Source organism: Tamandua tetradactyla, chromosome 11 (assembly GCF_023851605.1).
Source record: "Tamandua tetradactyla isolate mTamTet1 chromosome 11, mTamTet1.pri, whole genome shotgun sequence".
NCBI lineage: Eukaryota > Metazoa > Chordata > Mammalia > Pilosa > Myrmecophagidae > Tamandua > Tamandua tetradactyla.
In genome coordinates this window covers 21,610,919-21,634,757 of record NC_135337.1, presented here as the reverse complement: position 1 = coordinate 21,634,757, position 23,839 = coordinate 21,610,919, and the positions used below count along the sequence as shown (strand labels likewise).

Genomic DNA, 23,839 nt, shown 5'->3' with positions numbered 1-23,839 from the left:
CACAGCAGATACTTACTTACCCAAAGTAAACATATTACATTGAGAGAATAAAAGGCATAACATGATGTTTTACTTTCCTTGGCTGCTCAAGCATATATCATGCAATGGGTTGTCTTAAACAATGGGAATTTATACGCTCACAGTTTTGAGGTTAGGAAAATGTCCAGATCAAGGCATCATCAAGTAATGCTTTCTCCTGAAGGTTGTGGTGCTCGGAGCCTGGCTGCCGGCAATCCTCAATCTTTAGCTTGTCGCATGGCAAGGCACATGGTGGCATCTCTTGGTCTCTCCCTTCTCTTCTAGCTTCTGTTGATGTTCAGATTCTGGCTACTCCCTCTGGCTTTCTCTCTCTTGTGTCTGAATTTCATTCTGCTTATGAAGTCCCGATTGAGGTGGGCCACACCTTAACTGAAGTAACCTCATCAAAAGGCCCTACTTACAGTGAGTTCACACCCACAGGAATGGATTAAGTTTAAGAACATGTTTTTCTGGGGCACATATAGCTCTAAACTACCACTGATGGGAGCTTCATTCTCTCACTGTCAGATTAGTAGTCCAATCTGCATCTCTGCCCAACTTCTCTCATAGTCCTGTTCCTACCGAAAGCCATACTTTCCAATTCGATTCTGGGGCCCTGTCCCTCTGCCTACTAAACAACAACCCTGTTTCTTCTCTTATCTTTCTCCAGAATCATCCATCTCTTCCTTCAACATTAACTTATTCTAGTAGCTATCAAATTAAAAAGGAAGCACAAACAAGAATTCTACAGTGCACCCATAGCTCTCACCAGCTACTATCCCCCACCCAAATTTTTCACACTCCTTTTAACAGTAAAACCAAAAGTTTGATTAATATGCTGTCTCTACTATTTCCACTCCATTTTATTCTTCCATACACTCTAATGTGCCTTTTGTCTCCACTATTTACTGAAAAAGCTTTGGCCAAAGTTATTGATGACCTTCATGTTGATAAAACAATTTGGATGTTTTGCCTTACATTTGTCAATCTCCCAGCAGCATTCCACATGGTGGACTATTTCATCCTTCTTCCCTGTCTTCAGTGACATCATTTTATTCTGGGCTTTTCCGTATCATACTCTCGAATATCTTTCTCTACCTTTTTTTTTCTCCAGGTCTCCTCTTCTTACTGGCTTCTAAGTTTGACTTAAGGGTAAGTCCTGTTCCCTTTTTCTTTTCTCTCTGAACTCTTTCCCTTGTGATCCCATCCATATCCAATGCTTGAAATACCATTTATATGCTGCTGACTCCCATTGTGGATACTGTGGTACACCACCCAGACACCCCTTCATAACTAAGGCATTCCTCTCCCCACCTGCTGTGAGTGTTGGCTGTTGGCAGCTCATAGCTGATGTTTTCCCTGAGTACTACCTTCAGGCCAACACTGCATCTTTTTGCTAAGAGCCACCTGCATTTCAAGGCTTATTGAAGCAAGGTCTGGCCACTTGGCACAACCAGGGCAAGTCAGAGAGGTCATGCCAGCTCCAGAGGTCTCTGAGGATTGGCTGAGGTCTCTGTTACAATTGCCATTTAATTTCTCCCTCTGCCCAATTGTGCTTCCCTTATTCCCTTACAGATATTATTTCCAAGAGAATTTCTGTAGTAGATACTGTGATGTACCCAAATGCATCTTCAGAAATAAAGGATCAATTATCATAACTACCTGGAATGCTGCGGCAAATACACTCAGATGAAGGTAACTTCAGGCAGCTTGTATCCAAAGACTGGGCCACATGGTGGCATAAAGTCTCGACTCTCTTTCCCCAACTAGGGATGGCACTGAAGAGTCATATTAACTTCAGAATTACCCTCGGTGAAAGGGGATACTTAATATTTCAAGGAACACAGGGTGAGTTAATACTGCCACCCAGAGACCCAGTGTCATCATGTCCTCCTCTTCCCATTAGTGTAAAGATTTATAGGGACCAGGAATAAATAAATTTCTGGCTAAATTCCAGCTATTGTAGGTCCATCATGTCCCCAGATTCACCCAGTGAACATTTCTCACATCTTGAGTTCGTATCTGCAGTCAACATACTGGTAGTTGGAGCAACATCTGCATTAGGCTGTTGGCCTGTGAGGAAATTGCTATCAATAGTGGAAAAGGCCAAGTGGAAACTTCTGAAACAGATCCTTCCCACCCACCAACAAAAACAGAAAATCAAAACCAAAATATTTTATCCTGGAGGTGGTGAGATGGCAGAGACTGATGCCACTATTAAAGTTCTAGAAGATACAGGAGTGGCATTCACTGTCATATTCCCTTGAATTCACCCTTTTGGTCCCTATGGAAACTGGATAGTCCTGGAGAATCACTGCACTCAAATACAGGCTTGACCAAATAAGAACCTGACTCAGCTACTGTGCAGGATACTGTTTCATTGCTAGATAATAAGATAAAATAGATTAATAGGGCCTCAAGTACATGGTATGTAGCCACTGAGTTAGCAAATGCATTCTTTCCTATTCTGTTTATAAAGAGGATCAGAAACCGTTCACACTCATGTGACTCAAATAATATTCAATTTTAGCTTTGCCTGAGGGATATGTTGACTCTCCTCTTTCTCTCATAACATAGTCTGAGGAGATTTGCATCAGTTGGAAATGCCACTGAAAATCACATTGATTCATTCCATTAATGACATCATGCAGATTGTAAAGAATTCTGGAAACCTTGGTAGGACACATGCAAGATAAAAATTTGAAGATTCAGGAACCTGCTATTTTTATGAAAATTTTAGGGATCTCTTGTTCAGCACTTTAGTTTCCTAGGTTGCTCATGCAAATATCATACAACAGTCAGCTTAAACATTGGGAATTTATTAACTCCTGTTTTTGAAGCTAAGAGAAAATCCAAATCAAGACGTCATTAAGGTACTACTTTCTCCATGAAGATGGGTGTCCTGGGGCTGGCTGCTGCTGATCCTTGGTCCTTGGCATCTCTGTCACATGGTAGATGTCTCCTGGTTTCTCCCTGCTCTGAGTTCCATTGATCTTCAGTTTCTTGCTTTCTGTGGTTTTCTTTCTCTTTCTCTGAATTTCTTTTTGTTTATAAAAGACTCCAGTAATAGGATTAAGACTCATTCTGATTGGGGTGAGCCACACCTCAACTGAAGTAACCTCATCAACATGTCCTATCTACCATGAATTCACACTCACAAGAATGGATTAAGTTTAAGGACATATTTTTCTGGGGGCTGTACAGCTCCAACACATACTATTTCACATCCAATAAAGACTAAAACAAAAATGATAGCACCAAATGTTGATGAACATGTGGAGCAACTGGAACTCTCCTATGTTTGTGGTAAGAATGCAAAATGTTACAATCATTTTGGAAAACAGCTGGCAGTTTTTTATAAAGTTAAGCATACATCTACCCTTTCACCTAGCAATTACTATACAAAGAATTTACCCCAAATAAATAAATAAATAAATAAAAAACACAGCCAAAACACATATTCACAAAAGTCTTGCACAGTAAGTTTTAGAGGTCTTATATATCTAAAAAACAATGATCAATGCAAATGGCAGGCAAGAGGAAAATTACACTAATTAGTAATGAAAAAGAACAAATTACTACTATTATGAAACAACATTTTGAATGAATAAAAAAAGTGTTATGATGAATAATGGAAATCAGAGATAATGTATACATACTCCAAGATTCCATTGTATCACCGTTTAGAATAGACAAAAGTAATAAGTGGCCATCAAAATTAAATAATTGGTTGCCACTGGAAGGATGAATTGGAGTGAGAATTGACAGTAAAGGGCCAGGAGTGAAGTTTCTGGGATCATGGAAATATTTTGCATGTTTGCTACATTAATGTACAAAATTGCTAAAATTCATCAGACTGAACAATTAAGATCTATACATTTTATTGTATTTCAATGAACTCTAAAAATAAATACAATTAAATAAAATTTTAATAATAGAACTGATATGCAAAGACATGGTGAATCTCAAAAAAATTTTGAGCAAAAGAAGTTGGACACCAAAAAGTATATTTTGGATGAATTTATTTATATGAAGTTTAATTACACACAAACCTACCCTATGGTGATAGAAATCAAAGTAGTGGTTGTGTGTGGGATATAGATAGAGCTCTAAAGGACAGTAATAAACTTTCTGGGATGAGGAAAATTTTCTGTAAAATCCGCGTGTTTTACTATATTTAATTTTTTAAATAAATATAAAATTTTTTAATGAAAAAGTGATATCAGTTCAAACAGTTCTGAACTGACAAAAATTACCTGTTGTGGCAGAGGATGTGGGCAAATGAGTACTCACATACCTTCCTGCAGGAAATGTAAACAGTTTCAATCTTTTAAAGAAGTAATCTATCATATTAATCTATTAGAGAAATAAAATTTTTATGTCCTCTAATCCAATAATCTTTTTTTTAGCAATCTACCCCATAGAGATGAAATGCTTACTGAAGCAATATCAAAAACAGCAAAAGAAATGGAAACAAATGAAAACCCATCAACAGAGAACAGCTGAGGAATTATGTCAAATCTGCCCCTTGGACTATGATGCATCCATTAAAATGATCAATTAAAGCAATAGCAATTATCCTGGGGAGATTTACACAAATTAGTGGTAAGTGAGAAAAATGTATGTAAACTATGATTTAATTTTTTACAAGTCAAAGACAAATATGTGTCACATTTATATACATATATTTATGTAAATCTTATGTATGCCTATTCAGAACTATCTGATAGGAAACACTGGGTTGTTGACATGAGTTACATTGGGAAGGGGCAATAAATGATGTGCGTAGAGGGGGAGAAAAAGAAAGAAGTCAAGAACAAAGCAAAAAGAGTTCATAAAGAGAAGGGCATGCTTTTGATGTTACATTTTTGTATTTGTGCAAACATTTATTCACATGAGTATATGTGTAAAGACATTGCTTAAGTTTCCTTAGCCACTCAAGCAAATATCATGCAATAGGCTGGTTTAGACAGTGGGAACTCATTAGCTTAGAAGTAGTCCAAATCAAGGCATCATCAAAGTGATGCGTTCTGTTTTGAAGATTGGTGTTCTGGGGCTGACTGCTGGTGATCCTCAGTCCTCGGCTGTTCTGTCACCTAGTGATGTACATGGCAGCCTCTCCTAGCTTCTCAGTTCTCTTCCAGGTTTAGTTCAATTTGAGCTTAGACCCATGTATCCTCACAAAACATATTCTTAAACTTATTCATTCCTGTGAAATTGTAAATAGGACCTTTCAATGAGGTACGTCAGTTAAGGTGTGGCCCAACTGAATCACGATGGATCTAAATCCTGTTACCGAAGGCCTTATAGGGAAGGCCACAGAGATCACAAATGCCAGAGAGGGAGCATTCAGAAGTTAAAAGCCAAAGGAACCCGGAAGACAAGGGAGAAGCCGGGAGAGGTCACCAGGTGCATTGCTGTGTGATAGAAAAGCCAGGGACCAAGGATCGCTGGCAGCAAGCCTCAGAATGCTACAATCTCCCAGGAGAAAGCATTGCCATGATGACGCCTTAATTTTGGACTTCTCCTAACTTCAAAACTGTGAACCAATAAATGTCCATTGCTTAAACCAACCCATCGCACGGTATTTGTTTTGGCAGCCAGGAAACAAGAGCACAAGCTTTGTTGCATCCTTCGGATCTTGGTGTGCTGTCCCTTCTTCCTTGAGGGGCCTTCCCCAACCAACCTCCTAAGCAAATCCCTATGCTTCTCTCCCACAATATACCAATCATCTATTTCCAAGCATATAATATAACTCGCATTTATTTTAGGTGATTATTTGTTTATTGTTGATAATTATTCTGCTCTGCAGAGTACAAGCTCCAGGGGATAGGGACATTTTTAGTTTAGGTTCCCCACGATATTTCTAGCACTTTGCACTGTGCTTTGGATAACAGTTGAGTAGTCAAAAGCAGCTGGGGGTCGAGTGAGAATGAAAGGAAATACTGAAAGGTAAGGAAGAACTCGGTTTTAAAATCAGATGGGCCAGGGTTTGACTCAATCCTCTGACCTTGGAAGTCTCGAAAAACCTCTTGAACCATGTTTTATCATCTGTAAAAGGGAGATAATAACAGCATATTGTTGAAAGAATTAAATGAGATAAACTATTTGCCAGCCACATTGAAAACCCTGAATGAATCATAGCTATTATCATTTCTACCATCAGCACTGTCATCGTTCTCAGCTGCATAACAAGTCGTCACTGTCCAGCTTGTGGGTTGACATCCCTTGGTCAGATCCTATTTATGTTCCAATCAGCTCAGGCTCTGCAGGTGGGGCTGGGGGCAGATTTAATTGAGCATGTGGGTGGGGCATGCATGTGATTGACAGGTTCATAATAGTGCCCAAACCAGGAATCCTTCCCACAGAGCCTCTTTCCTCTTTTCCTTTGTCTTGCTCAGCTTTTCTTCTAGTCTTCTTCCCTCTCTTTGTACTGACTGTATTAAACCAGTCCTTTGCTTAGCAACCTTTCTGTCATTGGAAGGCATGTTTGGAAGTATAAGTGATTCTCTCCTCTCACTTAACAGGGCATGGTTAGCAGAGACAGGTATTTGATGTTGCATAAAGGCAAGTATATCAGACTTTCAAAGAAGCACAACTACTGACGCAGTGGTTAGTTGACTTAATCATAGCACAGAGCTGACAACCCATGTTTTCTCTTCTTCCTGGGCCACAGGAAGCGCTGGCTACTCCACCCTTGCCAGCGGTTGCTGGCACAAAACATTAATGTGGATCAATATGTAGGGTATAGACAAAAGACAGATGGAAAAGAAAATGCAAGTAGCAGTTAAGTATTTTCATCAGTGGGAAAGCACTGGAAATTGGAAAATAAGGAAGGAAGAGTAAGAGGCTTTGATTGTTTTATATTCATTCAAGATGAGGGGCAGAAGCTACTGCTTCTGCAGCAATTGGCAGAGAAGATTTCCTGAGAAAGTACCAAATTTTCTGGGCTTATGTTTTGCCAATGCTTCAAAGAATTTCTGCCTCCAACCCTTCTGAGCTAACTTGTAGCCTATCTTCTTGTGTATGAAATGCTATCCTCTCTTCCCTGGACGGCTTTTCTACTTCCCTGCTCCTTTGACTGCCTTGAGAAATCCTACTCTCTGAAATGTTCCTACCACCCTGCCTCCCTCCTTAATGGTTATTAGCTTCCACAGTCATAGCATCTCATCTATAATTGTACTAGACTTATGATACATGTCTAAGTTACACTAGCCTCACTACCCTGCACAGTGCCTGATACGTTACAGACATTTCATAAATGTTTATTGAATGAATGATGGCGATTCATTGATGCATGTGGAGATTGTAAACAAATGTAAAAGGCTAATTCTGGGTGCGGACAAAGTATGTGCTACCATGGGGTTGAGTCTTTGGAATAAATTATCCCAAACTGCTAAAAAAAGGAAAGATGCTGAAAGAAAGACTGGACACAGTCTTGGATGCTAGCTGCACCTGGGCAACAGAGGGGCGCGAGAAATGGCAGGGGTTGAGAAAGGGTTTCTAAAGGTTGTGTTCTGCCCAAAAGAGTCTGGTGCAGGGGAGGTTAATGGACCCTCCACTTGTCAGCGGGTCAAGTGTACTTGGAGAAAGGCTGAGCCAGGCCTGAGGTTGGACGACCCTGTTCTAATTGGTCCCCAGAGAGGCTGAGGTTTTGTTATTTGCAGAGTCCCAGGCTATCATTGGTCCTGGAGAGGCCAAATTTTGAGGTTTTTAATGCTGATTTCATAAAGAAATCCATGCTGTCTTCCATATTAGCGTCACCATGGATCTGTCCTGAGTCAGCTAAGCTTATATTTTCTCATTTTTCACCAAAGAACAGGAGCCTACTTCGTGGATGAAGGGAAAAGGAAAACTCTTCTTTGCTGAGATAGGAGAAACACACCATCATCCAGAAATCACTTCTTTTTTTTTTTGCATGGATAGGAACCGGGGATCGAACCCGGGTCTCAAGGATGGCAGGCAAGGCATCTGCCTACTGAGCTACCATGGCCTTCCCCAGAAATCACTTCTTTCTCATCCTTTCTTCCATATATATTTTTAAAAAGCAACTTTTGGTTTGAAATTATTTCAAACGTAAGAAATTTGAAAAACTAATAGAAAAATAATACAGAGAATTCCAATATAGCACCTACCTAGATACTCAGATTTATCAACTTTTAATCATTTGGTTGCATCATTCTGTCTCTTCTCTCTGTATCTCTATATGGCTATCTATTTTCTAAACATTTGAGAGTAAGCTGCTTACATTATGCTTCTTTATCACTAAATACTCCCACATATATTTGCTTATCATTTCTCAATGGTTAAATGTTAAAAACACCACCTGAAGCAGACTCTTCTCATCCAGAGGTCTTCAAAAGCAGCGTATATTATCATCTTGTCCGAGATAGTTTCAGGGAGGCTCAGCCTGAATTTAAAAAGATGTACCAACCATTTGATGTCTCCTACAACTCTTCATTATTATCTGATAGTAGGATTTTAAATTTACATGTACTGAATATTCATACACGCAATCAACCTTTGATTATCTCAGGGCAGAGTATTTATATTGATTGGGTTGATGGCCGGTTCACAATCACTTTTAATTTCAAGTTCTTATTAAGATAATCACAGACTCTGCTTAATTAATCCCTTTGTTGAAATTATTACTATTGCTGTTTACTCCTCCATGGGAGTTAACACAAGGAAGCTTTTCTCACACAAAGCAGTGTTCTCTGCCCACCATCTCTGATTGTCATTTTAGGAAGAAAGAATTTGATGTATCTGCCTGCAGAGGATGCTGTTTACGAGAGGAACACAGTGCAGTGAAAATAATAGGGTGCACAGGCAGTTCAGTGCTTAGAATACTCGCCTTTCATGCTGGAGATTCCTGGACCATACCCCCCCCCCCCAAAAAAGACAAACTGGAAGTCATTCGTTCAACAACCAATGAGTGCCAATTGCTATAGTAGTGGATTAGGTGCCCTAGGTTCAAATTCCAGCTCAGCCACTTACTAGTTACTTGGTCTAGGGTGACCAACCATCCTGGTTTTTCTGGGACTGTCCTGGTTTTAGTACTGAAAGTCCTGCATGCTGGTAACCCTGCAGTCCCAGGCAAACAGGAACTGGTGACCACCCTAGCTAAGTCACACACATGTATCTGCAAATTAGGGAACCTGAGTCTTTTCTCTGTTATGAGCTTGGTGTGAAGGTCATTTGAGATCATCCGAAAGAACTTTGTAAATTATACAACTGCCACGTAAACACAAAGGGCTGTTTATTTTGTTCTTACCCCAAGTGCGTATAGTGTAGAACTTGATCTTGAACTGGATTTACACACTAGGCGTAAGGCAGGCGCTCAGAAAAAGAAAAAGTTTTGGCTTCAGCAGGTACTGGGGTGAGTTTCCAGCTGAGTGCAAAGTTTGGTGTCCAAGGGGAAGGCAATACTACATCAGCTTAGCAAGAAAATTGTCAAGAGGTCGAGACAAAATGGGGATTAATATCTCATGTGGTCTCAAGGACATCTGTCTGTAAGTAGGTATCAGGGCAACAGCCTTGGGGTAGAGAGTTTAGGAATCTCCGGGGAAGGGAATCGGTAAGAACAGCCCAGGTGGTCTAGCTGAGGGACCTGGGGTATAGGTTGAAACGTGGTAGGTATCAAGGCAGACCCTGTTATCAGACCAAGACAGTGTTGCAATGGATCCTTCTCAAGGTGATTTAAAACTGGGCCACAGAAGATGGGGCCAAGCCCGGAGGTGGATAAGCAGAGTTTGGGGAAGGGAGACAGGGTAAGAAAAGTGGATTTTACGCCTCTACTGAGGTAAGACTGTCACTGCGTTGTTTTATTATTATACAGAATACTGTGCTAACAGAATAGCTGACAATCCCAACTCTGTCTTTGCTCATTCGACTCTCCTTTTTTGCTGTCATCTCATCATTTTCTGCTCATTTTATGTGTGATATTCAACACATTTCAGGTGACTTGCCATGTGCCAGATCCTGGGAACATTTAATGAGCACCTGCCATGTACTAGATCTTGGAATTGTCACAACATCCCTGAGAGGCAGGTCAAGTTTCACCTATTTTACAGATGGGAAAAAGGAGGCTCAGAGAGTTTAGTTAGCTAACCTAAGTCTACACAGTAAGTCATGAAGTTGAGATTTGAACTCAGCATTGCTTGACTCAAAAGCCTGTGGTCATTCCACCGTCCCATCCAGACCTTCTCCAGTGCAGCTCTTGAATATTTAGTTCACATGTCACTCCTGTGTACACCCATCCTTCCCTTAAATTACTTATTTTCCTTATAAGCATGTGTTGTCTCCCTCCCTTTCTTAATCTACCATGACTATAAATTTTCATTTTGATCTAAATCATAATCAGTCCAGAAAGTACTTTGAGTCAGTGCCACTTGCAGAAAGCGCTGTGAGCTGCTTACCACGGGTTCACGAGGATAAGGAACTTGGCCCAGAATACAAATCAACCACCTTACGGAGCACACTGTTTAGTTAACTGAAATTTTTTTTTTTTTTTTAAATAAAGCAATACTTTCTGGATGAAGGAAGAAGTGCTTTGCATTTGCATTCAGGCACAAGTTCCTTATCTCATAATGAATCAGTAAAAATAGTTGGAGACTGACATTGGTCCAGAAATTGGCACTGGTCCAAGGACAACACTTTGCGTAACAGTGTTTATTATCACGTCTCTTATCCCTTGTTGCTGTCTCCTTCAGATTATTGCAACAACCTCCCAGATGGTCTCTCTGCTTCCAGTCTTTTCCTCCAATGTATTTACTCTTCTGCCAGAAACATCTTTCAAATATGCAAGTCTGTTGTGACACTCTCCTACTTAAAACTCTTTACCGGCACCGTCCCCTCCTAGATGAAGTCTGAACTCCTTCATGTGGGAGCTGAGAGGGCTCTCTGAGACCTGGCTCTGCTTCCCTTGCCACTTCATTTCTCTTTCTCCTCTGCCTCTTAGGCTCCCACTTTACTGAATTATGTAAATTTTTAAAATAGGCCATGCTCTCACTTCATGGACTTTTCTGTTTGTTGTGCTGTCCTCAGCCCTGCCACGCTCTCACACCTTTTCTCTTTGCTTGGCTAATAGCTACTGACCCTTACTATAAAAGACTCCAAAGAAGTTATAGGAATAGAAATGGGATTTGAAAGCTTTTATTGTTTCACAATTTTGTTTTTTGATAGGTGGACTGGACCTGGGAAGACTGTGGCAGGAGTGTGCAGGATGAATTTGGGAGCAGAGTTAGGGAGATCATCTAGAAAGCTATTGCCAGGCACAAGGTGATATTTGCTTGGGAGTAGGGCAAGGAAAGGAAGGATATGGCATGGAGATAGGATTGCAACAAAACAGTCCCCCTGGCAAGAAATCACAGATGGGGAGATTAATTTCAAGCTTTGATTGCCACATGACTGATAACTTTGAAAGTCTTTAGAGCACTACTTTAAGCAAGAAATAGTTACTGCTAGCCTTGAGGAATGGCGGTGGGCTCGGAAAGTTGATTTAGGAAGCTGCTAAGCGTTATCCACTTCCCCTTCTCACACACTGGGAGTGTGGAGGCTGTGGACAGAGGTTTAAGAAATATTCATCAGCCCTGGGGAGAGTCTCCGGTTCTTTTCCTTATCCATGTCAGGCAGCCCCTCTGCAAGGGCAAACTGCAGGCTACAGTTTCTGCCTGGCCTCTGTGAGTGTCTGATAAGCAAAGCCTTCAGGGGAAGACATCATTCCACTTATTTACTTGCTCAGACATAGTGAAGTTTAGGTCCTTTTCCCACTCCTCGGAGGCTAAGGCGATTTATTTCAAGCAACATTGAATAAACGGTTTCTGGTTTCCTTGCAGGTATTTAGACTGTATGCAAGTTCTAGAAAGAGATGAATAAGAGTTTGCCCATTTTGTAGTACCGAAAAGCTCTATAAAGATTAGCTCATTAATCCTCATTGTCTCCTGGTAAGGATTGTTATCCTTATTTTGCAGCCATGGAATTGAGACAAAGTGCTGGGCTGAGGGGCCTGACCCAAGGCTACACAGCTGGTTAATGGAGAAATCAGCCTTCTGCTGGCAGGTTCACAGGCAGGCTTCCTCTCTGAGGGAAGGATATGCTCACAGGGCCGGAAGACAGCCGCTGGAAGCCCCAAGCCTCAGGAGGCAAAACCTCACTGATGGTGGGTGCCAATCACTGAGAACGTGTGATAATGGGGACAGCCACTGGGTTCATGTTTGCCTTCCAGAGCTGTCTGACAGCCACGGAACCGTAGCCAAATGAACAGTGGTGCTAATAACATTGCAAGGGAATGCTTAAGCAAATCGTATGTGAAGTTTGCAAACGGTTACCAAGAGTTGCAGCGATTTCTATACTAGTGCTTTCCAATTCTAAAGACACTTTCCCATAGACAATCATTTCTTCATGATAGTTCTTTGAAGAAAATAGGTAGATTAATTTGGGACCTCCTTAAACATTTTAGTGGTACTCAGTCCAAAACTTTCATATTGTCTCATTAATAGTAATATTAAAAATTTTTAAAAATTTTAATATAATAATAATATTACAAATGGTTAAAAGCTATTGAGTCTTCCTCTTGTGTCAGGTGCTGTTATAAATGTCTTACTCCATTCAGTTCTCGTAAACTGTGGTGGTTTGGAACTGTATGTATTCCGAAAAGCATAACCCATTCCTACGGGTATGGACCCATTGCAAGTAAGATCTTTTGATAAGGCTACTGCAGTTAGCATGTGACCCACCTCATTCAGCAGGGGTCTTAGTCCTGTTACTGGAATTCCTTATAAACAGAATGGAGAGAGAGCCACAGAAGCAAGGAGCTGAAAGCAATGAAATCCAGAGGAGAACGGACAGACCAGTAGATGCCACCATGTCCCTTGCCATGTGGCAGAGGAGGCAAGGACTGTCAGCAACCAGCCTTCAGAAGGAAAGCATTGCCTTGATGATGCCTTGATATGGACATTTTATCTCAGCTTTAAAACTATAAGCTAATAAATTCCCATTGTTAAACGCCAACCCATTTCATGGCATCTGCTTTCATCAGCCCAGCAGACTAAAATATAAACCCTCATAAACTGTGTGTTTTTGTCATCAAAGCGAAGAAAGTTGCTGAGGGTCACCCAGCTTGTATAGGGTAAAGCAATGCTATGTACCTCAACGGTCTGACTCTAGAGCTTATATTGAACCCCCAAATATCCCCTTCGAGCATCTAGAAGACAATGGAATGGTTTTTATTTTTCATACATTGGTGTCATTAAATGACATAACTTTAAAGATGTTCTACATCTGAGTCTTTTTCTAATTGATCCTGCCTCTGGTTAGTCCAAATGAAGGAGGCATTGGCTGAGTTTTGGAGTTGGAAGAGGTAGCAAATTCGTGGAGAAGACACTGTACTGGATTCCAGTATCCATGTGCAAAGCAGTGGCAACCTTCTTTGCTTCCCTCAGACAACTTACAAGAAGCTGAGACATACGAATGATAGCTGACAAGAGAGATCAGAAAATAAGCACTCACTAACTAATCTAGACTCTGTATGCCATGAGAGGTAGAGGAGAGAGTGTACTTCAGGCAGGTGTAATTGAGAAAGGAGGTGGTGACACTTGATTTGGGCTTTCAAGAATGGAAAGGATTGTAAAAAAATTGGAAATGCTTGGGAGAGACCATTGTAGGTAGAGGAATGACCTGGGAAAAGAGGGATGGAGGAGGGAGAGCCCAAGGTACTTGAATTGACCAGTTAGATTGCATTTCAGCAGGTATCCCAATCTCAAATGACTTCAGAGACCACGCAAATGTGTGAAGGATCTTTGCAAAAGACATTAAGGGATGGTGGGAGTTGTGGTAAACTGGAGAGGGACTGTCTCAAAGGCATTTTTAGATCAAAACAAAACAACCATAAAACCAAATACCACCCTAGGCAATTACTTCACTGCTGACCAGATTCTGCTCCAGGGACGCGGTTACAATAGAGGACACAGCGTATAAATAAAAGGAAAAGATATTTGGAGTATAGTGATAATAATTCTCTCTGGGCCTCAAGGCTGTGTGTACCCAGTTGGGTCAGCTTTGTCATATTGATTCATTCTTCTTTAAGAGCTCAAGCCCTAGCTGCTTTATTGTTACTATAACATTACTGCCATCTACTGGTCATTGGGGGCTATGCAGGCACCAAAAAAGATCTCGCTGAGTTGCTTTCTATATGGTGCTTCCCTCTTCTAAATGTTTGTCTCGTGACTCAGGCTTTAACATATTTGAGTATGCTGCATGATAGTTTATATATTTTAGTTGTTAATAGCAAAAATTCAGAAACCAGGAGGGATATTATTATATATAATATAGTAATATAATCACATAATCAATATCATCGTATGATCAATACTGCAATGGTGAGGCTTGTGCTTATTGGGATTTGGCCAACACATTTTTCTCTGTTGTTGATGTGTGTTTGCATGAATGGTGTCCCTTTGTAAAAGTAAACAAGAGTTCAACAACTATCTGAGATGCTGCGTTGGAGGGATTACATTTTTGATAGGGCGTAGAAGAAAATGTTGGACAGAGAATCAAGTTTATTTGTTAGCTGTGGGACTTTGAGCCAGATACATTGTCTTTTTAGGCATCAATTCTGGCTGCTAAAAGGCTGGGGGAGGGGAGGGTGAAAAAGTTCATTAGTTGTCTGACTTTCCAATGGGGATTTCAGGATTCCTCTGCGGATCCTGATGGGAGTAGAAATCCTCATGTGTCACATGAGGGAAAGGTGGAGGTTGGGGTGAGGGAGAGAGGTGGTAAGGGAAGGTACAGCCTGCTCTAACAAGAAAGTCTCCATTTTAAAAAAATAAAATTTATTTTTGAATCGATGATACACACATGATTCAAAATTCAAAGGAAAGACTGGCACCCTTGAGTTTCTGAACTTATCTTGCCCAGTCTCTCCAAGAACATCAACCAGTTCCATCCCCCGCTCCTATATTGTCAACACCCATTTTCAACATGGAAAAAGTTAGAATGGGCGTAGCCCAAAATAGCCTTAAAGATTGGGCGAAGGATCAAAGAAGAAGGAGTTATAACAGAGAATTTAAGATTTAACAAATGAGTGTAACTACTCAGTCACTGTATCGATATTTTAGTCTCCAGTTTCTGGGAGCAAATAGAAGGAAAAATCTGAACTTGTGGAACTGTTGCCTATAGCAAACTTTGAAATCTGTTGTATAACTGCTTGTTAAAATGAACTTTGAAATTGATTGCTTTTTTGTATGCATGTTATAGTTCACAGTAGAAAATGTTAAAAACAATTCAAAGAAGTATACAGTGAAATGCTTCCTTACCAACCTGACCCTGTTTCCTATACTAGAGGAAACCAAGGCTGAAGTCTCTTGTATAGCTTCCAGAAATATCTCTCAAACAGCATATTGTCCCACTCTTCTTCTTTTTAACACAAATAACATATTATACACACTATTCTGTAGTTCCTCTTTTACCTATTTTATAGAGAGGAAGTTTGACCTAAAAATTTATAGTGAGATTTATACACACACACACATGTACATGCATATGTGTATATGCACATGTATATATATACGTGTGTGTGTGTGTGTGTGTGTGTGTGGCAATGAAAATACAAAAGTCCCTTTAGCCTGCTTAGTGTCAGGCCTCTGGAAGATAGGAGGAAAGTGAGCTCAAGGAGAATACCTGTTTTCAAGGTTTTCAGCTGTAACACTGGATTGGCTGGTAACTATAATAGTGACTCACAGTTAGCAAGGCACAGGGGAAGGATAATAAATAATCTGCACAGGCACAGTGCTGGATCTGTAGATGGTAGCCCTGAGCATTTCCTTTGGATATATTTTTTCTTGCTGTAGTCTTTGGTCCAACAGAAAGATGGACTTGAAGGACTTGGAAAGACAGAGCAAAGGGGAAAAGATTGGTCATTTTAGAAACTTTGTTAAGTTTTCGGTTAACTGGAGATGGACTTCTCATCCCATAGATCCCCTATTACATTTCTTTTTAATTGAGGTAACCTATCAATCCCTGTAGACTGAACTTTCTTCACTGAAAAAGGATTAGATTTCCCTTATACTAGTGGTTCTCAACCTTAGCTGCAAAATGGAATCCTCTGGGAGCTTTCAGAAACTATCGATGTCAGGGGCCTACTCCAAAGATTCTGATTTAATTTTTCTAGGGTTGGGGTCCATGACTTGTTGTATTTTTTAAAGCATTAAGTTTGTTGGTTAAAAAGATAGAAATTTCAGAATGATTTTTAAAAAATATAATATTTAAAACATATAGTTACACAAGTTGAAATAAAAGGATAAAAAACAATATTGCCAGGAAGTAATAACTTGACTAACTTAAAGACAATTTATATTAAATTTGTTTTAAACTTGCATGCACCTAAAAATACTTGGGAGGAGATTTGTTTGAAAATATTTGGGAGAACATTTGATAGATAAAGAGAGATATGTCTAAGAATACTCACAGGCAGACTATAACAAAAATTGGAAGTTGCAGAAATGCCAATTGTCAGAAAAGTGATGAAACTGTAGCATAATTACAGAATGGCAAAACATAAGTGAAAATGAATGAACTGGCTACATGAAATAATAGGCATGAGTCATAAAAATATAACTCAGAGTAAAAAAATAAGTGTCATGTGACTACAACTGTTTTAAAAGTGCTGTTTTTATAAAACACAAAAACAAACAAAACCAAGAGCGTATTGTTTGGACAGTGTCTTAGTTTGACAGACTGCTATGACAAATATCATACAATAGGTTGGCTTATGCAATGGAATATATTGGCTCATGTTTTTGAGGCTCTAAGAAGTCCAAAATCAAGAAATTCGTAAGGCTTCCTTTCTCCTAAAAATTCTGTAGGCTGGTGCTGGCTGCTGGCGTTCCTTAGGGTTCCATGGCTTTCTCATCACATGGGGATATCCTCTTTCTCTCCTGGGATCAGGGCTTGGTATTTTTTGAAAGTTCCCCAGATGATTCTAGAAGGCCCCTTGTTCTACAGAACAAGGCTGTAGATTCTCAATGACAGTGATGCAATGCCTTCCTCCTCCAAGAGATAGCTGTCTTCTGAGCTGATGGCTGGATTCCTTCCTTCCCCAACCCTTTCCTTTAATCCAGCCATCTCTTCTTCTCCTCTGTCTATTGTATTATCTTCATCTCTATTTGGGTTGTTGCCTGTTTGGATGCTCACCTGACTCCTCAGCATATAACCCCTGGAAAGTATCAGCTCTTACCCTTTTTAATTCCTTTCAGGTTCAGCTTCTGAAGACTTCACCTGAGTGCTTTGGCCCATCAAGGATGAGGCCAGTGTCTCTCATAGTGTGGCTCCCAGACCAGCAGAAACAGCACCACTCGGCAAGTCCTTAAAAAATCAAATTCTCAGTCCATCCCAGATATATTGAATCAGAAACTCTGAGGTTGGGTCCTGGCACTCTGTGTTTTAAGAAGTCCTCCAGATAATTCTGGAGCACACTAAAACTTGAGAACTATATTGGTACCTTTGGCAGCCAGTGCGGTGCTGCTATGGTGCTCTATCTCGAGCCTTTGACATGTGTCTTGGGTACCCACAGGCCCAGAAAATTGCAGCCTTTCTCCGCAGTCACTTCCATTCTATCTCGGTGCTTGAGAATAAACTGGTTTTCTGTCTTGTGCCTTAGTATCTCACTATGCTGGGCTCTTCCTAAACTCAGTCTATGCACGTGCACTCCTGTCACCTTGAGCCCTGGAAGTCCTTTCCCTAGAAGTCCTTCCTCTAGGAGGGACGTCTCCAATTCCTGGAGCCAGAAACAGATTTTTCCAAAGGGGCCTCCAGGAAGAGTTTATTTTTATGCTCAGTAATTTCACATGCGAGATAGTCCAGCAGGACTGAGTCTCTTTCTCTTTTGTGAGTCTGCTGTTGATCATTTTGTGCTCTGAAGTCTGATTTCTTACCTAATTGGTGCTGAAGTTTCCTTAACTTAGAAGCAAGAAAAATGTGACTATGAAGTCATGGGGACTGATTTCCTTTTAAGCAGACCTGGAAACTAAGGATCCCAATGAGTGTTGCCCTTCAAAGTAATCATATGGGGAGGCCACCCACTTGTAACAGGACCCTTATTGCTCAAAACGCGATTGGGGTTACTCTTCCAGATCTGCTGAAATGCTGAGCCTGATATTTGTGCCCCTCTACGATCTGGCTTTATCTCCCATCACCGTATTCCAAGCGCCTCTTGCTCCAGCCGCAGAATTGTTGGCTGTTTCCTGAATTCACCCTATACTTTCACATTGCTGTGGCTTTGTTATTCCTACTCAGCTTGGAATGCTTTTCTAAAAAAATCAATTTCTTTGCTTGGAATGCTTTTTTAAAAAAAACAACTTCTTTGCTTATTTATCCTGGGGTGGTGCAAGGGTAGCTCTGTGATAGAATTCTCGCCTACCATGTGGGAGACCCAGGTTCCCAAATGATCCCCCCCCCAAAAATATGCACAAAGAAAACCCAACTCTCTTTTTAAAGGGTGCGCGGGTGGTTGAGTGGGAGAATTCTTGCCTTCCATATGGGAGACCCGGGTTCGATCCCCAGACCATGTGTGCCCCTTCCCTCCCCCCACAAAAAATTCTGTTTATCCTTCAAGGACCAGCTAAAATGTATTTTCCTATGAAGCCTTTCCTCAAGTATTCCTCAAATCAGAATAATGGCTTGTGTTCTCTGCACACATCATGGTATTTCACGTTTTCTGATATTAAACACGTTTGTCTGGATAAGTACTTCCCTAAAATGCAAGCTTCTTGATGGCAAGGACCATGGAATCCATCTCTGTTTTCTTCTGCAGCACCTGCCGCAGGGTAAGGGATCACTAGATCTCTCTAGAGAACTTCCATAAGGAACCACAGGAGAAATCCAATCTAGTTACTTTATTATAATGCAAATGGCATTGTACCCAGTTTGATTACATAGCTTAATCAACAGAACTAGAAGTGAAAAACTTTTAGCTATTTCACACAATCATCCCCCTTGAAGGATAAAGATTTCACAAGTTTTAGGCATAATTAAAAGCTGCATGTCTGTGTGCTGGCAGCTGGAGCAAAAGTATATAACCCCCAAGTGAAACTGCTTTGAAGGGAACAGAGCTACCTTGGACATATTGGTTTGTGTTTGGTCCCTCTTCGTGCTAGAAGTGTGCCCTCTGTGTCTTCTAAAGGGTTCTGAGCCCTGAGGTGGAAGACAATGCAACAAGCAGTGGGGACAACCAAATCAATAGGTCAAGCTCGAAATCTTGGGATTTGCCCCTATGAAACTCATCCCCACAAAGGATAGGTGAAACCTACTTAAAATTAGGCCTAAGAGGAACCCCCAGAGAACCTCTCTTTTTACTCAGATGTGGCCTCTCTCTCTCTAAGCCAACATGGCAGGCAAACTCACTGCCCTCCCTCTTACTGTGTGGGACATGACCGCAGGGGTGTAAACGTCTGTTCTGGTTTGCTAGCTGCCGGAATGCAACACACCAGAGATGGATTGGCTTTTAATAAAAGGGGATTTATGTTGTTGGTTCTTCAGAGGAAAGGCAGCTAACTTTCCACTGAGGCTCTTTTCTTACGTGGAAGGCACAGGATGGTCTCTGCTGGTCTTCTCTCCAGGCCCCTGGGTTCCAACAACTTTCCCCGGGGTGACTTCTCCAAAGGCCTGGGCTGAGCTGCAAGTGCTGAGATGAGGAATGCCGAGCTGCTTAGCAGCACTATGTTGCAATCTCTCATTTAAGCACCAGCCAATTAAGTCAAACGTCACTCATTACAGCAGACACGCCTCCTAGCTGACTGCAGATGTAATTGGCAACAGATGAGGTTCACGTACCAAGGTTCACGTACCATTGGTTTATGTCTGCAGCAACAGGACTAGGTATGCTCACCTGGCCAAGTTGACAACTGAATCTAACTAACACAACGTCCCTGGCGACATGGAACAGAAAAGAAATCCTGGGATGAGCTGGGACTTGGCACCAAGGGATTGAGAAAACCTTCTTAACCAAAAGGGGGAAGAGAGAAATGAGACAAAATATAGTTTCAGTGGCTGAGAGATTTCAAACAGAGTTGAGAGATTATCCTGGAGGTTATTCATATGTATTTTATATATATATATATATATATATATATATATATATATATATATATATTTTTTTTTCATGGCTAGGCACCAGAAATTGAACCTGAGCCACCGAGGCCCACCCTATTCTTATACATTGTATAGAGAACCCCTTTTCAGTTTAGGGTGCATTGCAGTGATTAGAGGGAAATACCTGAAACTGTGCAGCTGTGTTTCAGTAGCCTTGATTCTTGAAGATGATTATATAATGATATAACTTTCGCAGTGTGACTGTGTGATTGTGAAAACCTTGTGTCTGATGCTCCTTTTATCTACAGTATGGAAAGATGAATAAAAGATATGGATAACAAATAAACAAATAATAGGGGGAACAAAGGTCAAAAGAAATTGAATAGATTGAAATATTAGTGGTCAATGAGAGGGAGGGATAAGGGGTATGGTATGCATGAGTTCTTTCTTTTTTATTTCTTTTGTTGGAAGAGATGTAAATGTTCAAAAAAATGATCATGGTGATGACTACACAACTATGTGATGATATTGTGAGCCATTGATTGTGCACCATGTATAGAATGTTTGTATGTCAAGAATGTTTAATATTTGACAATAAAAATATTAAAAAAAAAAAGAAGACAATGCTTACACCACCTCAGAAAATCAGGACAGACTGTCTCTAGATTCTGAATGTCAGCGAGTCTCTGTGGCTTCAAATTCTTGACCACCAAAAGGAGGAATTGGGTTTATGAACTCAATGATTGAAACAGCTCTGGGAAACACAATACGGCTGAAATTTTATGCGTTAGTTGGAAAGGGGTACCCAACACCACGCTTGGGATTTTTCATTGTGGTATTTGGTCTTCTTTTCTGTTTTTGTGGGTCTCCTTTTACTAAGGAGAAATGAAAGCATTTCATTCCCCAGTTTTTCTTCCCAGAATCCGGGCTGGCTTTGCGTCACACCCCTTGTGTGTTACCAGACTTCCAACTGAGTCTCCCACACCATGGACTTGCCCTTCTGCCATGGTGATGGGTCCTGTTGTGACTGTGGTGTCCCACATCATGACCTTCTCACTCTTATCCCAATATATGACTCACCATTTCCTGACTTCGTCCCACCCTCTCTCCCCCATGATATACCCAGAAGAAAATCACTCCTCCTTCATTGGGAAGTTTCTATCTCTCATCACCTGTCTTGTACCAAGTCGACTTCTTTTTTCTGTTTTTTTAAACACTTCTCTGATAAATTCTAGCTCACTGGATCAATTCTTAATTTTACATTGTCTTGATAATTTATACATTCAATTAAGAGGCTATATTTTGCAATTTCTTTTGTTGTAATTGTTCTGAAGCCATTTTATCTTGGCAGATACATTGTATCAGGGAAAGAGATAAATTCTGGATCTTTGTATCTGAGAATGTCATGGAGCTGTAATGACACAACTCCTTCCCAGCACCTCAAGAGTAAATAGGATGACTGGTGGGTGTGTGTGGGAACAAGGGTGGCAAAGGGTTAAGATGGTGACCTTAGGGTCCATAGTAGATGATCTCACCTTATTGTTGGTTCAGAGGGGAAAGCAGATTTAATTTGATTTAGAGATAAGAAAAAAAAAACAATAATGTGATATTTCTTGCATTGGAGTATAGTGGAATAATCCATGCATGCCACATATAAATTCTTTGAGGAGAAAAACCCTATCTTTTCATTCTCCCTGGCCCATAGTGATTTGCATTAAGCTGATGACTGATTTCCAACTTTACATCTATTTATCAGCATTACATATAGATCACATCAGAGTAGATTGATTAGAAGATAGTGAGAAAAAGGAGTATACTTTTCTAATTGAAGTTTTTTTTTTAAATTCCCTCATGCCAAACCTCAAGCCACAGATGAATTTTCACAATACTTGATCTCTTCTAAATTGATACACTCAGGATATGCAACAACTGTCATAATCAGGTAATCAGGTGTTATCTTTATTCACCAACAAATATTTACTGAGCACCTATTAAGTTCCAGAGGCTGGTTTAGGTGCCCCATGGGGCTTTCATTCTAGCAGGAGAAGAGAGACTGAAATAAAAAATATAAAATGCCCAAGCTAACTAACCAAACAGCCAATCAAAAACAAACAAACAAACAAACAAACAAACAAAAACAAACCCTAAACCCAAAATGAATACATAAATTATATGATATGTTATAAAATACCACATAGCACAGATAAATGGCTTGGGATTGCTGGAGGGTTTTTAAGTGAGGCGATTTGTTAAGTATCATTGAGAGGATGACGTGGGAACACATACTTTAAGGAACTGCAGGAATTAGCCCTGTGGTTATCTTGGGGAAGGACCTTGCAGAACAAGGGAAAAGCCTATGCAAAGGTGAAAGCATGTTTGGTATGTTCCAGAAACATCAGAAAAGATCATGTGACTTGTACAGAGTGAGAGAGAGTGAGTGTTAAAACAGGAGCTGGGGAGGATTTGGGGTTTATACCAAGAGACATGGGGAACTACCGGAGAGGGTTGAAGACAGATGGTATGTTTTAAAAGGCACATTCTGGCTGCTGTGTTGAGAACAGACTGGTGGTGGAGTGAGCGCAGGAGAGTGGATGCTTGGAGACCAATTAGAACTACTGCAATAAATCCAAGTTGGAAGCAATGACAGTGGAGATTGTAAGCTTCTGGGTATATTTTATAGGTGAAGTCAATAGGATTTCCTCTCAGACCAGATGTGAGATTTGAGAAAAAGACAGGAATCAAGAGGAATCCAATTATATAGATGAGTAAGTGAAAGGATGGAGTTGTCTTCAGTTGAGATGGGGAAGATGGTGGGAACAGCAGGTTTGCTGGAGGTGGCTGGGTGGTGGGTTGAAATTTCAGGAATTCAGATTTAGGCATAAGATGTTTTCAATGTTCTCCTAGTTCTGGTAGCTCTGTGAATACTTAGTCATTCTATATTCATGTAAATTTGAACATCTATGAAATCCTAAGTGTTTGTCACATTCCTAGCCTTCTAGGCAGCCTCAGGGAGTTTCTCCAAACTGTGTTGCCATGGACACAATGGAGTGGGAATTGACCCCTCAACTATCAACATCTTGTGGATTAGCATCTGTGGGATTTCCAGATCCAAGAACTCTGTCCAGTGCGAGCAGCCCTCGTTGATTAGCTGTCAACCCATTCAGTGTTCTTTCCCAAGAGGAAATCCTGATGCTAGACAGAAGGTAGGGGCAGATGTAGCAGGAGTAGAGAGAAGCTTGTTCTTGAAATTGGCAGAGTCTTCAAAGGGAGAACCAGTGATGAGCAGGTCACCAGGATTGCTCTTGAATTCCCAAACAGTGAGCAACATTTATTTATTTACTTAGAATATCTCATCTGCAGTGCCGAGATGTTTTCTTGCCTTTCCAATATACATTTAAAATGTTAACATCTAATATTGTGAATCATGTAAAATGTAGATTATTTACAAGAGATTGCTTAATCAAAATATTTCATGATATCATAACCATGCATATGTTAAAATGACCTGAAAAATTAAACAGTGATGGTAGAGAGAGTTTAAGCTCTGCATTTCAAAGAAAGAATGATTCATAATTGTAAGGATTATAATGAAGCACACCAAATTAATTGCTTTTTAGTATATTCATCAAGAAATGTTCACTCAATACCATATGTGGAGTCTAAGTGTCCTAAGAACTACACATATCCTAAGTTCTGGGGGAGAATCCAGACATGTCCGCTCTCACATGCATCTTGG

The 23,839-nt window shown here is 40.5% G+C and overlaps 2 long non-coding RNA genes across 2 annotated transcripts in view; one reads left to right on the top strand and one right to left on the bottom strand.

The window, feature by feature from the left end:
- LOC143649952 (uncharacterized) overlaps nucleotides 1-23,839 on the bottom strand; it is a 130,536-nt gene that overhangs the window by 59,806 nt on the left and 46,891 nt on the right. Inside the window, exon 3 of the long non-coding RNA XR_013159271.1 lies at nucleotides 8,345-8,428. This is a non-coding gene — a long non-coding RNA (uncharacterized LOC143649952). The remainder of the gene's footprint in view (nucleotides 1-8,344; nucleotides 8,429-23,839) is intronic.
- LOC143649953 (uncharacterized) lies at nucleotides 1,132-12,204 on the top strand. The gene is made up of 3 exons (XR_013159272.1): nucleotides 1,132-1,170; nucleotides 4,428-4,623; nucleotides 11,991-12,204. It is a non-coding gene; the product is annotated as an uncharacterized LOC143649953 (long non-coding RNA).